The 15,519-nt window shown below is 45.0% G+C and overlaps 1 pseudogene; it reads right to left on the bottom strand.

Annotated features, from left to right (window-relative positions):
- The window catches only part of LOC142574638 (uncharacterized), a 66,452-nt pseudogene that overhangs the window by 14,378 nt on the left and 36,555 nt on the right, over nucleotides 1-15,519 (bottom strand).

Raw genomic sequence — 15,519 nt, 5'->3', positions numbered from 1 at the left:
TTTTGAGTACACGAACCTTTGTCCCCATATTAGGGTCATCCCACGCGCATTCGCTATGGTGCAAACCGCAGTGCAGAACACAGACAGTTACATGCTCATTTCGACGAAGCGAAAGGACATAACGCATCTGCGATGGCAGAATGCCGCGAACTGTTTCTAACACGTAGTTGGAAATAAAATAACCCTTGACGTATCATGTGTCTCGTTGGGTAGCGTTCAATGCAACGCTTTGCAAACACAATTGTTTAATGTTAATTAGAACAAGTTTTTTTTTGGTCTGAAGTTGTTTTTAGGGTTTGATATGTTCAATTTCTTAAGTACACGTTGTCAAACGGACCGTTTAGTACATAAATGGCTGCATGGATATGTGAATGAGTGAATTGAGATCTGTACGCTTTTGCTTGCCGACTAATATATTCTGTACTGTGTAAGTACAAAACTATGCGAGAACAGATTAGAAAAAAAGAGGATTTTTTCGTACTGATAAGTCCTGCACGTGCGCTTTCGCATTTCTATACACGCACGAAATATATGCTAACCCATTTACTTCTGCGGGTCTCCTCAAGCTAATGCATAAATTCCTAACATTACCAATATAAATTCCTAATGTGCTAACAGGCTCGTGAGCTGTCAATCTTGTGCAATAGAAGAACTGCTTACACCGTCTCTTCCCCCTATTCCCCACTGCGTCCTGCGTTCGCTCTTTCATCTTTCGCTTTACTCATTTTCTCGGTTAAGCCGAAGGAGGACGAGGTGCGCCGAAGCTGAAAGCACGAATAGGCTTCTAAGAGCTTCGCTCAAAAATGACTAAGCCAAGTGCAGGCACCTTTATAAAAAAAGGACGGCAGGAGTGAACCATTACGTAGGGTATTAAAAAATAACTCCTAAGTGCCTACGGCGATACAATGATGTGTTTATTCTACTACACGATTACCTTATAAGAATTCATGTTAATCATTTTAGAATAAAGGACACTATGCGAAACTTCGCTTTGCAAACTGACAAGCACATCAGCTCGCATGGCGAAACATAAAACAATAGAATGGCAGGCGAGATGGTGTTGCTGCGACGGTGGCTTTTATTTCTCCCTTGCATCCATTATGGAAGATGACAGAATGTCGAAGTCGATGCACATAGCTTGTCTTTTTCTTCAAATACGTCAGAGTTGGAATGTTTCTGCAGAGAAAAAAAAATACAAGGAAGTACTGTTAGAAACCGCCTTCGCGTAAGTCAGAAAAACGTTCTTGTTATATAGCCTGACTGTCTTTATATTTTCTTTCTCTACTCCATGCAAAATTCTTTGCCGCCGATGGACAAGTCGGCGTCATCATTCAGCGTCGCATATGAAAAATTACCATCTCTATAAAATGCAGGCTCTACTACCGCAATAAAATAAACTACAATAGACAACATTTGTGTATGTCTATAAACGCAAATGGACTGAAAGATCTACTTACACTTCTTCTTGCGGAGAAGGGCACCGTAGTGGTAGGGAGAGCCAAGGCCATAGCCGTAGTTCAGGCCGTAGCCGAGAAGACCGTGACCGTAGCCGTAGTGGCCGACGCCGTAACCAAGGGTTCCGACACCGTAGTTGTAGACTGGAGCGGCGTGGTAGGCAGCGACAGCGGGGGCAGCGTGGGCAATAGTGGCCACAGCTGGGGCGTGGTAGGTGGTAGCAACCTTGGTCACGGCTGGGGCAGCAGCGTAGGTGGCGACTGGAGCAGCAGCATAGGTGGCAACAGCTGGAGCGGCGGCGTAAGTGGCGACTGGGGCACGGTAGGTGGTTGCAACCCTGGTCACGGCTGGAGCAGCGGCAACAACTCGAGCAGCAGCGTAGGTGGCGACTGGAGCGTGGGCGACGGTGGCGACGGCAGGGGCAGCGTGAGCTACAGTGTGCACAGCTGGAGCGTAGCCGGCGTAGCCGAGACCATAGCCGTGTCCAAAACCACCATAGCCATAGCCGAGACCATAGCCGTGGCTAAGACCACCATAGCCGTAGCCGAGACCATAGCCGTGGCTAAGACCACCGTAGCCGTAGCCGAGACCATAGCCGTGGCCAAAGCCGTAGCCGGTGTAGCCAGCGAGAGCGCTGGTGGCAAGAGCCAAGAGGACGCAGGCACGGATCTGGAGAGTAATTCGCACTTTTCGTGAGATTGCGCTTTTATGTTAGGTTCAATGAACACTTCATAGCTTTAGCTAGTAGAGGTTTGATATGCACTCGTTCATTTATGCATAATATTAATTCCTTGCCATATTGTAAGAGGCACCTTATTCGTGGTCAGATCCTATATGCCATTTAACAACTAGCACCAAAACAGAAAATATTGAGCAGTGTTGTTTCGCGGAGACTGTATTTGAGAATTCAAAGGCACTCGGCACAGGAGAGCAAGCTTTGCGTTGAAGAACTTTGACGTTGTAACATCATAAGATATTACAGATATAAGATATAGCCCCTCGTTTAACCCCCTTTCTTCTCGTTTGACGTTGTAAGGCATTTATCAATTGGTACTCTGACACTTGTTGCGTGTCGTTACTTTTGCCGTAGTTCCTACTTGAAAGGTAGAGAGATGGTTGCGTTATCATTACTTTTTAAAGACGGTTAGCAATTGAAGCAATGAATAACCATATATGTTCGTGCAAATAAGGTTTGAAAATAGAGCGATCCGCGAAAATACGCCAACAGTATTTAATTTCTAAGCTTATCATCGTAAGTAGTGCTCTGCTAGCAAGGCAAGTCGGGTACAGAATTTCTTACCATGGTGACTTTGGAACTGTTGTTCAGCCGACTGCTGAATGAGTGCTGTTCGTGCGCGCTTTTATACCAAAATTCCTTCTCTCTTGGAATTTAAAATTCCTTCTCTCCTGAACTACATAAGAAATGGCAGTACAAGGAAAAAAAAAGAACGAAGAAACCAAGTCTGCCGTCAGTTTCTTATTCCGCCCATCTCTGCAAAGGAATTCAATCAGGAGTATGAGCTCACGGTACCAGCTGGACGAACAGTAATCAAGTATCACGCCTTATTCTCGATGAGGACGCTTCTGTGAAATTTTAAAAATGAAATGATGAAAAAAAATTGAGACCAGCCATACCACTCAACAACTCTAAATTTAAGGGTAAGGAGGCCTTGACGCAGTTGTGAACGGCCTATGTTTGGTCGACCATGTTTCATGCGAAGTAAGTGCTGAAATGAAACGAACAAAAATCAGTCGAACAAAAACGAACAAAAATAATTGTGCGTAGAAGGTTTCGACATGGCCGCATTGCAGAATCGGGAGATATACCAAGGATTCGGAGACAAAGACCTGCATGTTAATTGTGCCACTCTTGCCCGAGATTCCTTTGTACGAGGATGGCATGTCATGCGCTTACGCCTTCTGCGGCATCAAACTCAAGGGATGGATGACCAATCACGCGCAAAGCCTGCAGAGAATTCGATAGAAGCTCGTGTTGTGGTGGACAGGTGATAAATTAGAGGAAGAGTTTTGTACGTCACGGAGAAGCCGCCTTTAAGTGATATACGAAAAACACCAACTTCAATGTTGGTTAAAGTGATGGCTGTAGCAAAAATGTACATCTTCAATGAGCTGAAGATTGTAACATCTGCCGTCGTTTGTGACATAGTGTGGCTAATCTATAGCTTACACTGCCTCAGCTTGGATCTATGAAAAATTGTGGTGAGAAAAATTTCCTTTAAATTTTTTGAAATATTGCCTTGAAAGTCATGCTTTAAGTGATCATCATCTGGATGTTAGAGGGCTGTAAATGGTTCCAAGCAGTAACATAAATTTGGCTATGAAGTAACAAGATATTATGTTCTATTAACTATACTCCATTGCTCTAGTAAGGCCGCATCGAGAGTGAACGATATTATTGTGATGTTATCACAAGTCCAAACTGATGGATTCTTCAGGAATGCTAACTCTTTTTATTTCTCGTAAATTTGCAAAGTTATGTCAAGAAGGAATAGTTATGCATTTTTAATGTTAGCTCGAACTTTAAAGGTATACCATCGGTGCTAGTTAGGCCACCCATTTCTTTGAATGCTCGCAGTTTCAAGTGAAAGGAATTTAATATAGCGTTTTCTGATAAGAATCAGTTGAATATTGCAAGTTCCGATAGAGATGTATTCAATGTAGTTTTTTTTTCATATAACATATCTTGCATTACAGTATGTGCAAAACTGCATCAAGATAGCGCTTTTGTCGGTAGTAGCAGCTGCTTTTCAAACATTCTACGACAATATTGGTGACAGCAAATTTCAAGAAAAGAATTTGTCTATGAATACTGAACAATGTAAATGTTAGGGTTAGAAACTGAAATTACTTCTCATTATATGTAAAAGCAAAAAAATTACCTCCCACTTATTTTACACAATATTGTGATCTGTTAAGCTTTGAAATAGCTGAATGAATCGAGGCAAATGACAAATCGACATGTCGACACATTATTTCGACCTGTCGACACATTATGCAAGGCAGTTGTGGTAGCGACTGTCCGCAAACAATATATGTTTTATAGTTATCTCCATAAACTACGGATCATCGAGCAATTAGTCTGGCAACGAAAATTGTGCGTAGAGGTTGGTGTACACGGGACAGTACGTGTCGAAATGATGTGTTGAGACGCACTTCCGCATGCAAGTAGAAAATATGGCTTTGTTTAATGTTCACTTCAACTCACGTGGGAAATAAAGATGGTTTCATAATAACTGAATCAAAAGCAAGGTTTAATTAGGAGAATGTTAAGCTATAAAAGCGATAATGATGGCGTCCGTTTAGCATAAAGAAGTCTGCGTATTATTTGTGCCGTCGTGGACATTTCTACATTGGCTTCGTCAGTAAACATGGACGTGCTGTTGTTTCATGTCTACATTATAGATTTTTACTTGAAAGCATATTCTACGAGACTATACCAAAACTAGACTACCGTTCATCAACATTTTGTTTTTATTTCATAGAGGCTCTTGTCGAGCAGAGCTAAGCCTGTTAATTTCCTCTTTTTCTTGGGGGACGTACTCCTTTGCTTTCTCTCGTGTCTCAGATATCATTCAAATATCAGATCCGTAGCATTGTATTCACAAACTTTCTTTCACGTAACCATTATTTCAAGGATGTCAGTTAATTGGGGGTGATGACCACTGGATGCTATATTTGTTAAACATAGCCCATTATTATGCATGGACATCTAGCCACAAGGGTCAATCAAAAACGACAGATCAGGACACAGAACAATCAATTAGAAACGTCAGAACTCGGTATTCTGTGGTGACTGGTCACTTTGTGATGAGGTTGTTTAAAACAAACACTGTAGGACAGGTGATTGCAAGTCAACACCAGACATTTTTCAGGTAAGAGGGCGGGGGTGCAGTTTCCGCAATGAAACTGATATTGAATAATGAATGTCTTCTTCCGGAAACCCCGTAACGGTAAACACAGATAAAGAATGCTCATGAGAGAAAGCTTAAGTGAAACAGACTACAAGCTTGGCACACAGCACGACAACGTTGCACAGTGTTTATTGGTGCTGTTTTCAGAAAAAGTTCGTGATTACTTGTTAGCATGGTCACGAGTTACCCACAATCATGAATAAATCAATTAAACATGAAAGTACATAATTTTGAAGCCCTTTGTTAGTGTCGGGAAGGAGGTATCAAGCCTACAAGCAGGCCTCTAAAGACTATCGGGACCTAGTTAAAGATCGGGAGAGCATGAAATAGTCTTGTAGGCACTTACATCAGTCGAACTTTACTAAGCTGACTGAACTATCAAAAGTGACGAACATGTGTATAATAACATACGCACAAAATTATAACATTGAAGAACAAAGAAAGCAGTAATACGAACCGAAACTGCAAAGTAATTAAACAAAAATCTTGTCGGTGCTTGCTCAGGGTTCACCGGCCACTGAACACAACGTGTTTGATGTAAAACGGTTCTTGAACCCATCGATTGCTACCTCTATTCTTCTATAGCGATCTGCTTAAAAGCCGCTTCCAACTAATTTAGTATGATGTGCAGTTTCGTGCCTCCAACAATTTTAGTTTCATGCTCTCTGTGGCCGAAAAAGATGTAATCACCATCATAGTCAGCATGTGTCGCAACACTATGGCAAATTCTTCACGCCTTAAAAACAAAGGTTTCAGCGCTCAGCAGACGAGGACGAAGTAAGATACAAGCAACATATACCGGCGCCAGTTTACAACCGTTTATTCACTAGAAACCATGCAAATTTATACATCACACCTGAGTGCAATGTAATCACAGTACAGATGAACTTACAGTGTTGATGGAGGCTAATACAGCTCGTAAGCCAGTAATGTGAACTAGCATGTCCGTTACATATGAACAAGCGGAAATTTCAGGTGTAATTCGAGTACCCAACCAAATGAGTCAACCGCACGTTCAAATCGTTGCGGCCGTTACACGCTATCACTTGTGAATGACACTTATTTTACGCTTAATGCTAAATACGGCATGCATACAAACCTATTTGCTGCTCTTTTTTAGTAATGAATTCTCGATTATCTCCCTTTCAGTGCGGTTTCTTTCCTGCGGTGCGTCAGTCAGTCAGTCAAGAACTTTATTGAAGTCCTGAGGAGTTTCAATACGTTGGAGATCCCATGCGGGAAACCCGTCCGGCCGAAACCGTTGGCGACGCCCTAGTCGTGATGGGAACGTGGCGATGCTCCGTCAGTTGTTGGGCCCTCTGGATTGCCTTGAGTTGGAATTTGAGGTTCAGGCTTTTGAGGGCTCACTGGAGAGTGGGCCCATTGGTAACGCGGTACATTGCCATAGCACGTGCGAGAGTGAGCAATAAAGTTCTGGGCAGTCTGGGCAATTTGCCGGTATTTCTGAGTTGTAGTGGCTTAGTAGGCCTCGTGACGGATACGAGTCCGTTTGTAGCATGCGAAACGCGGCCGCGTACGTGCGTTCGAGTTTAGCGTGCGGGACCGGTAATTTGGTTCTGCCTTTTCGATAGTGCGAGGCGATTTCTTGGTAGGTGAGTAGCGGGTCATTAAACTGAATATCCAGGCCCTCGGAGGCCGTGGGACCGTCACGGCGGGCAAGTTCTCGTGCACGGTCGTTGACCGTCTCATTGAGGTTAGCTTTTTACCGGTGAATGTCTTTCCCCATGTCAGCGGGGAACCAGGAGAGGCACCGTTTGCTCGCTTTTGAGCTCGCTAGTAATAAACGCGCTACTTCTTTAGATACGTTGCCGCATTCGTATGCCCGAATTACGGCACGTGAGTCCGTGAAAACATGAGTAAATGTGGGGCCAGCCATGGCGAAGGCTACGGCTATTTGTTCTGTTTTAGCGCTGGAGTTCGTTTTAACCGATGCGGATGATTGTAGCGTTCCATTGCAGTCCACGACTGCTATTGCGAAAGTGGATGTGTTGCCGTACTGGGCCGCGTCCACAAATGCGGTGACTTCATGATCCGCGTCGATGCGTTCGAGAATCGCGCGGGCGCGGGCCCGGCGCCTCACGTTGTGTTGTGTGTGGATGTTTCTGGGAAACGGTGACATTTTGTAGTTGTCTCTAATTTCCCTCGGTAGGGTAACGGCGTGCTCGAGATAGGGAGAAGGGGAGACACTGGCTTCGTTCAGTATTAGCCTACCGGCTTTGGACGAGGATAGGCAGAGTATTTGCGCCATAGTCTCAGCCCCGATCACTTCGTCGATGTTGTTGTGAATGCCTAGCTGATCAACCTTTGCCTTACTTGCTCTTTGTGGAAGGCCCAAGATTTGTTTGATGATCTTGCGCATAAGTGTGTTTAGTTTCGTCTTTTCTATTTCCGTCTAGTTGTGGGGAGAGGCGACGTAATTAATGTGGCTCATAAGGAACGCGTGGTATACGCACAGAAGGTTATCTTCGCAGAGACCCTTCCTGCGCACCGAGACTCTGTGGACGACTCTGATCATGTTTTCAGTTTTGGCGGTTAAGTGTTTGATCGTGTGTCAGTGGCATCCGGTGGCTTCGATTAGGAGCCCAAGAATGCGCATGTGGTTGACTCGCGGAATCTGTTGTTCGTCGCTTGTGTGTAGTGCGATCGGAAGTTCGTCTAGAGGAGTTAGGTAGCGGACTCCTTGGCAAGACTTACGAAATAGTAAGAGTTCCGATTTCTTGGAGGATAGTTTCGTTCCTGTGTGAAGTAGGTACTCTTCCACGACATCTAAGGCAGACTGTAATGCCTGCTCCACGTCTGCCAGGTAGCCTGCCGGGCTCCAAATCGTAATGTCATCTGCGTATAGAGCGCAGTTTTCGTTTGGGATGTTTCGTAGTTTATCGGCGAGTCCCTTCATCACTATATTAAATAGTAATGGAGAGATGATTGAGCCTTGCGGTGTTACGACGTAGCCCCGCGTGTAGGGGTACAGCTTAAGTTGTCAGACTCGCAGTTGGGCTTCTCTGTCTTTTATGAAAGAGCCTACGTACTCCTGAAATCTCTTGCCGAACCCGCGGCCTGCCACAGACTCCAGTACGAAGCGGTGCGAGACGGTGTCGAACGCTTTCGTGAGATCGAGGGAGAGGATGCCTCGAACGTCTCTTGTTGAACGTCGAAGATCTGTCGCTTCAGCAGCAACATGACATCTTGGGTACATAGGTGGGGTCGAAACCCTACCATGTTGTGTGGTAGGAGTTCATGTTCCTCAATGTAGCGTGATACTCCATTTTGAATTATGTGCTCGGCTACTTACAAACGCATGAAGTAAGGGAGATGGGGCGCAAATTGTCGAGGTTAAGGGGTTTTCCGGGTTTTTGGTTGAGGACCACCGTGGCAGTAAGCCATTGCGTTGGTACCTCTCCTGTTTCCCACACGTGGTCCATGTCTTTCGTTAGTAATGTAATGGCTTGGCCGTCTAAGTTAGGTAGCAGTCGGTTGGTTACCCCGTCGGGTCCTGAAGCCGATCTGCTGTTTAGGTTGTGCAGCGCCTCTCGGACTTCTGCTTCCGTGAAGGCAGCGTCTAATTCGGCAGTGGTTTCACACTTTATGCTCGGGTAATCGTTGGGGTGAGCGTGTCCTAGCGGAAGGTATCGTTTTGCAATTTCTTCCAGGACATTTATTTTTCTTCCATTGGCACGCGCATATTTGCCAAAACCAGCAATAATATGTGGTCAGGATTTCTAGATATGTGAATGACTACCTCGGGCTTTATATTCTAACTGAGACTAGACGATGTTGTGGGGAAAATAACTGGCGCCTTCTTGATAGAGTTTGGGGGACTAGATTTCACTTCGGAATTGCCACACGATAACTCAATTCAAATTTTGGTACTTAAGCTTAGTTTCACGAAAGCCCGCATGGACGTGATGTATACCCCAAGGCCTGAGAAAAGCCTTCTACCATATGACAGCGCATATTCTTAACTGATCAAGAAGGAAATAACAAACGCATGTTCATCATTTCTGAAGCCTTGTGAGAGCAATCTTGGTATAGGTTTTAGTAATAAGATTAGACGACGGAAGGCACTCGATTTCCTCCGGCTGGTATTACGGGTGTCTGCGAAAGCCTCCTACAGAAGTTACACAGTCAAAGAAAAGAAAATGAACAAGCACGTAATTCAGTACGTAAATAAACTGTCACACAATATAAAGATGGTAGCCGCCAGGTACCATGTGCGCAGTGTGTTTACCGTTCCACGGAAACTGGTCAAGATTAGACCTGTGGTGGCGAATAAGCTGCCGATCACATGCTCCAAGCACGTCATATGCTACACCGATTGTGTTAGGGATGTCGTTTACAATATCGCCCTAAAATGTGGCAAGGTTCATATAGGACTAATGGCACGATGCTTCATCGATCGAGTGAGGGCACCGATGGCCGTCAACGTCAACACAGGCGGGCCTTTGGCAGACCAAGGCAAGCACTTCGGTTGTATGCCGCTCCTGGACAAAACGATCTTTCTGAGGACAGGAAAAAAAACGCACTGAAAAGGATACAATAGAGGCTTTGTTAATAAAAAGAGCAGAGATTAAACGTGTTAGGGTGCTGTCACTAGCATTAGGTGACATAGAAATGTCATTCATAAATGATAGCCTGTAATCGCCGCAAAGATTTGAACGTGCAGTGGATACTCGGATTACGCCTGCAATGCCCGCGTGCTCCTATGTACCGGCCATGATAATTCAGTTCAAATCCGTGGCTTACGAGCAGTGTTAGCTTTTATCACCCCTGTTAGGTTATTTCTACTGTGATTACTTTGCTGTTGGGTTTCAGGCACGCATAACGTTGCGTGGTTTCTGGCGAATAAATAGTTCAAAGTAGGCTCCCGTGTATTTAGTTTGTGCCTCACTTCGTCCTCGTCATCTTAGCGCCGTAACCTTTGTACTTAAATCATGAGCCAACTTGCTTGGCATCAAGTTTCCGTAAATCTGAACCTTAACCGCTTCTAATGTGGAATTCATCGGAACGCTCGTCTTATAGTAACCCAAACCATTGTAGTGGCCGCCGTCGTCCCACTCTTCACGGCCTTGAGCCGTCATGCCACTGATCCTGTCATCTGACAACTAAGAATATGCTGAGTGCTGCGGGCTTGGCGCCGTCGTCATCCTTTAGTTATCCAGCCGTGGTCGGGCCGACATTCTCGTAGTTGCAATCATTGTCTCTTTGGAGACCAAAGCACCCTCCGCTCACGAAACGACGATGATTGTATACATTCATTCTCGTAGAGTACGCAAAGTAATTTGATTGTGGAAGTTCCTAGAGCGTGAGAGAGAAAAAGAAGATGTTACAATACGAGGTCACCCACGGCATTGCCAGTAGCAAGTTTCTCAAGCGGCGGCGATTTTATTCAGCAAATCTATCCGGCCGGCTCTGTCTTGTAGCTTAGTTTGGGACTATATTTAAAGGTATTGTATTAGAAGTAACAAAGCGGGGTCGGTCTCCTGCTTTTCTGTATATGATGACGCTGAGGGGCTTATTTTCTGCTCTCGTAGTTTTTCCGGATTTTCAGGTATTTATAAGAGCTGCACCTAATTTGATATTACCTGCACATTTGTAAATCACTTAGCCACTTGAGGATTCTCTTCACTGAATACTTTTTTAATCTACTCAGTCAAGCACCTAACTGTACTTATTAAATAAGTGATCTGACCAATGTAATAGGCCACTGATAATAGTGTAATAAGCGAAACATATGTTCGGCGTAAAGGAATAGTAAAGAAAAAGTGCCTAAATAGGACAATTTCTTCACATAATCAAAGCCACAAAGCAAGGTTTCTACGCAAACAGCGAATGAGATCGCTGTGGCTAAATAACCGCGAGTTTGTGGCACTGAAGCAGTTCTACGCTTCTCCAGTGAGCTTATCTTACCGCAAGGCTAGGTTGACGTGTACCGAATGTTGCCATTGAAAGCTAGTAGTGGGCGCAAGTGCAGCGTGCATTGTTTTCTTCAATGTCACAGGAATAAACAGCAACAATGAAGCGAAACAGGCCGACAATTTCCGCGTAGATTTGCTGCTTGATTCGCGCCGGTAAATTTATCAGACAAGGAATACAGAAGCGCAAACTTCCTTTGGCTCTTTCGTCGGACGTTCTCGTAGAGCATTTCTTCTCCAACTCTAGGAGCAGGACCGCGCATAGATCGAGAACCTACTTATATAGAATATATTAATATTCCTTCGGATCTAAGGTACCATTACCACGATATCGTTATGGGATATCCTTACTGGAGGATTCCAGATTCATTTTGCCCAATTGGGAAACATTAAGTGGCATATAAATATAAATCAACGGCGCGTTTGCTTTTCGTCCTCGTAAAAAGTATTGCGCCATGGCAATAGTCCCACCCTGGGCCTCAAGCTCAGCAGCGCAACGCCTTAAACACTCAGGCTACTACGGCAGGTGTGACTTATGGAGTCATATGCAGTAACTCTACAGATGTGACTTTTTATTAATTACTCAAAAAAAGCCACAACTGCTACGTCAATGTTAGGCATTGTATTAACCACATACCTCCATGCAGGCTATTCTTCTATTAAAGGGTAACTGCATTTAGTTTTCTGATAGATCGGTCGATTTGTCCGAGAGTAAAGTGAGCCGATCGCTAAGTCATTGCAAACCGCATTCGCGGAAGTCACGTGGGTGGACAAGTGGGGTGCTCTGCGTCTTTTCAACTTCACGTGCAGGCACGCTGTGATGTGTGGTGCGCGACATGGTGCGGTGATCGGGACGGTCAGGAGCAGACGACAAGGAGAGTGCGCGCGCCGAGGCAAATTCCGTGCTAGAAGGTGAAAAACGACAATGCCGAAGAGCGTCCGGCACGTGAACGCGCGGCGCAAGAAAAACAACTAAAAGAAGAAAAGCAAACCAATTAGGTAGAACCACGGGGCATCAGGCAGCCAATCGGAGAATGCCTAATCGACCAGAAAGAAGAAAAACCGTGGTGCGCTGGCAGAAGGGGGAGACGCAGAGGAGACGCAGTGGAGACGCGAGGAGAGTTCCAGGAAGCGACGGCAGGAGGAGGTCAACCCCCGGAGCGGGCGTTGAAGACAGGCCGTCGGGTTCCGAACCCGAGCCACCAGGACTTCACCTGACCGGGGCCCCCTGCCAACCTGTTCCTGTGCGTCGCCCGTGTACCCGAGCGTGCCGCCAGCTCCTCAAGGCCGGTGAGCTTCTGTGCTCGTGGGTACGACGAGAACAGTCGGGCTACGGGCCCGAGTTCTACGCCAGCTGCCCAGCAAGAATGCCGCCCCCGTCTGTCGTGCCGCCGGCTGCCCGAGGCCGGCGTCCGATCTTCTGTGCCCGTGGGCAGGACAAGAGCAGTCGGGCTACGGGCCCGAGCTCTACACCCAGCTGCCCGGCCAGAACGCCGCCGCCGTCTGCTCGTGCCACCAAGCCGCCGGTCAACCAACTTAGACCTCGACCTTTGGTGAGACTCGCGCCACTCTTTCACCAGCTTGCCGCAGCATCGAAGCTTCGAGACTGTTATGTGTCACTGCCGTCGTGGCAAGCCGGGACTCGCGCACTACTTAGCTCCATACTAGCCCTAAATGTGTGTGTTGACGTCTACTTGATTGTTTCTTTTATGTTTTATATTTTTTTCTATTTATTTTTAGCCTTCTTTAGTTCCATTAAACGTTTGTGTGTGTGTTCGAAACGAACGGCTTTCTCCTCAATTGGGTTCTCGGAGGCTCCACCTAAGAGAACCATCAGAACCTTTTGAGTACACGAACCTTTGTCCCCATATTAGGGTCATCACACGCGCATTCGCTATGGTGCAAACAGCAGTGCAGAACACAGACAGTTACATGCTCATTTCGACGAAGCGAAAGGACATAACGCATCTGCGATGGGAGAACTCCGCGTACTGTTTCTAACACGTAGTTGGAAATAAAATAACCCTTGACGTATCATGTGTCTCGTAGGGTAGCGTTCAATGCAACGTTTTGCAAACACAATTGTTTAATGTTAATTATAACAAGTTTTTTTCGGATCTGAAGTTATTTTTAGGGTTTGATATGTTCAATTTTTTATGTACACGTTGTCAAACGGACCTTTTAGTACATAAATGAAAAGCTGCATGGATATGTGAATGAGCGAATCGAGATCTGTACGCTTTTGCTTGCCGACTAATATATTCTGTACTGTGTAGGTACAAAACTATGCGAGAAAAGATTAGAAAAAAAAAGAGGATTTTTTCGTACTGATAAGCCCTGCACGTGCGCTTTCGCATTTCTATACACGCACGAAATATCTGCTTACCCTTTAACTTCTGCGGGTCTCGTCAAGCTAATGCATAAATTCCTAACATTCCCAATATAATTTCCTAATGTGCTAACAGGCTCGTGAGCTGTCAATCTTGCGCAATAGAAGAACTGCTTACACCGTCTTTGAAATAGCTGCTCCGCGTGTCTGTATCACAATCGCATGAAATAGCAATCGTCTAAAATGAGCCCTCTAAATATCTTGTTGTTACGAATGCAATTGCAACGTTCTTTTTTTTCGTTTCAGTGGCAGCACGTGGAACAGCCTAAAGCCGTATAACGACGGTAGCGTGACAACAATTATATGTCAATTCTTGAATGATGACAAAGGTACAAACACGAAAAGGCAACGATGACAACGTGAGGACCATAAGATGACAATTTTTGGACGTCATTCGGTAAACAAAGCTGGAATGAAGATGATGGCATGACCACGATGGCACCAGGACGACGGAATGACAACAGATACAGAACGATGACTCTATTATGACGTCGCAATAACGACGATGACATGGCAACGGTATGGAGACATGGGGAGGGCGGCTAGTGTATGATGAGATTGGCTTGACGACCAGTGTATCAAGACGACTGTATTGGGATGATTAGTCGATGACAATGGCGTAATGACTACGACATGTCGAGTGTCGGTTTACGAAGCTGGGGTGACAACGTTGGCATGACCGCGACGGCAAGGCGATGATGATCTGACAAGGGATGCATGACAGCGACTGTCTGACGCCAGCGCCATGACCATGACAGCAGGATCACGATTGAATGACAACACGCAGTTAGATTGTCATAGGATGACGAAGAAAGACTGACACCCATGCAAAGACTAATGGGTTATGGCGAGAACGGTATGGCGATGAACATGTGATGACGATAGCGTGGCGACGAAAGTAGGACCATGTCGGATGACAAAGGGAGATCGATGACAATGCAAATATTATGACTGCACACTACGGCGGTATGAAAACCAATGCACGACCACTTTATGAAGACAATCGCGGGAAGATAACGGCACGACTATAGTTAACAAAGCTTCAGTGACGAAAATGCTATAACCACGACGGCATCACGACCACAGGCACATGCCTAGAAGACCAAGCTGTTAAACTTAGGGCACATTGAGGACGGCATGACGAGAGTCAGATCACAAATCTAGAGTGTTGACCATTGAACGAGCATGATGGCATGATTGAACGAGCTGATGGCATGACGACCAAAGGTGGCCTATGCAGTTAGACCCGCTGGGTTGACCTAAGAGTCTACATAGACAGACAGACAGACAGACAGACAGACAGACAGACAGACAGACAGACAGACAGATAGATAGATAGATAGATAGATAGATAGATAGATAGATAGATAGATAGATAGATAGATAGATAGATAGATAGATAGAGAAATAGATAGATAGATAGATAGATAGATAGATAGATAGATAGATAGATAGATAGATAGATAGATAGATAGATAGATAGATAGATAGATAGATAGATAGATAGATAGACAGATAGATAGATAGATAGATAGATAGATAGATAGATAGATAGATAGATAGATAGATAGATAGATAGATAGATAGATATGCCGAAAAGAACTTAGGCAAATAATGCGAATACCATTATTAATACCTGAATTTTAGTTCTTCCTGAGGTACGCAATTTTCTTTCTGTAGGACACTTCTGCATGATATGTAATTCTAACTATCTATACGGATAGACATTTGGACTCTCAGACCCACCCTGACTGAGTGGGCTTGGTTTACTTATTTATATATCCTGATTTTTCAACTTCTAATTCGCAGC

This window comes from Dermacentor variabilis, chromosome 3 (genome assembly GCF_050947875.1).
Source record: "Dermacentor variabilis isolate Ectoservices chromosome 3, ASM5094787v1, whole genome shotgun sequence".
Taxonomy (NCBI): Eukaryota; Metazoa; Arthropoda; class Arachnida; order Ixodida; family Ixodidae; genus Dermacentor; species Dermacentor variabilis.
This window is presented reverse-complemented; position numbering and strand designations above follow the sequence as displayed.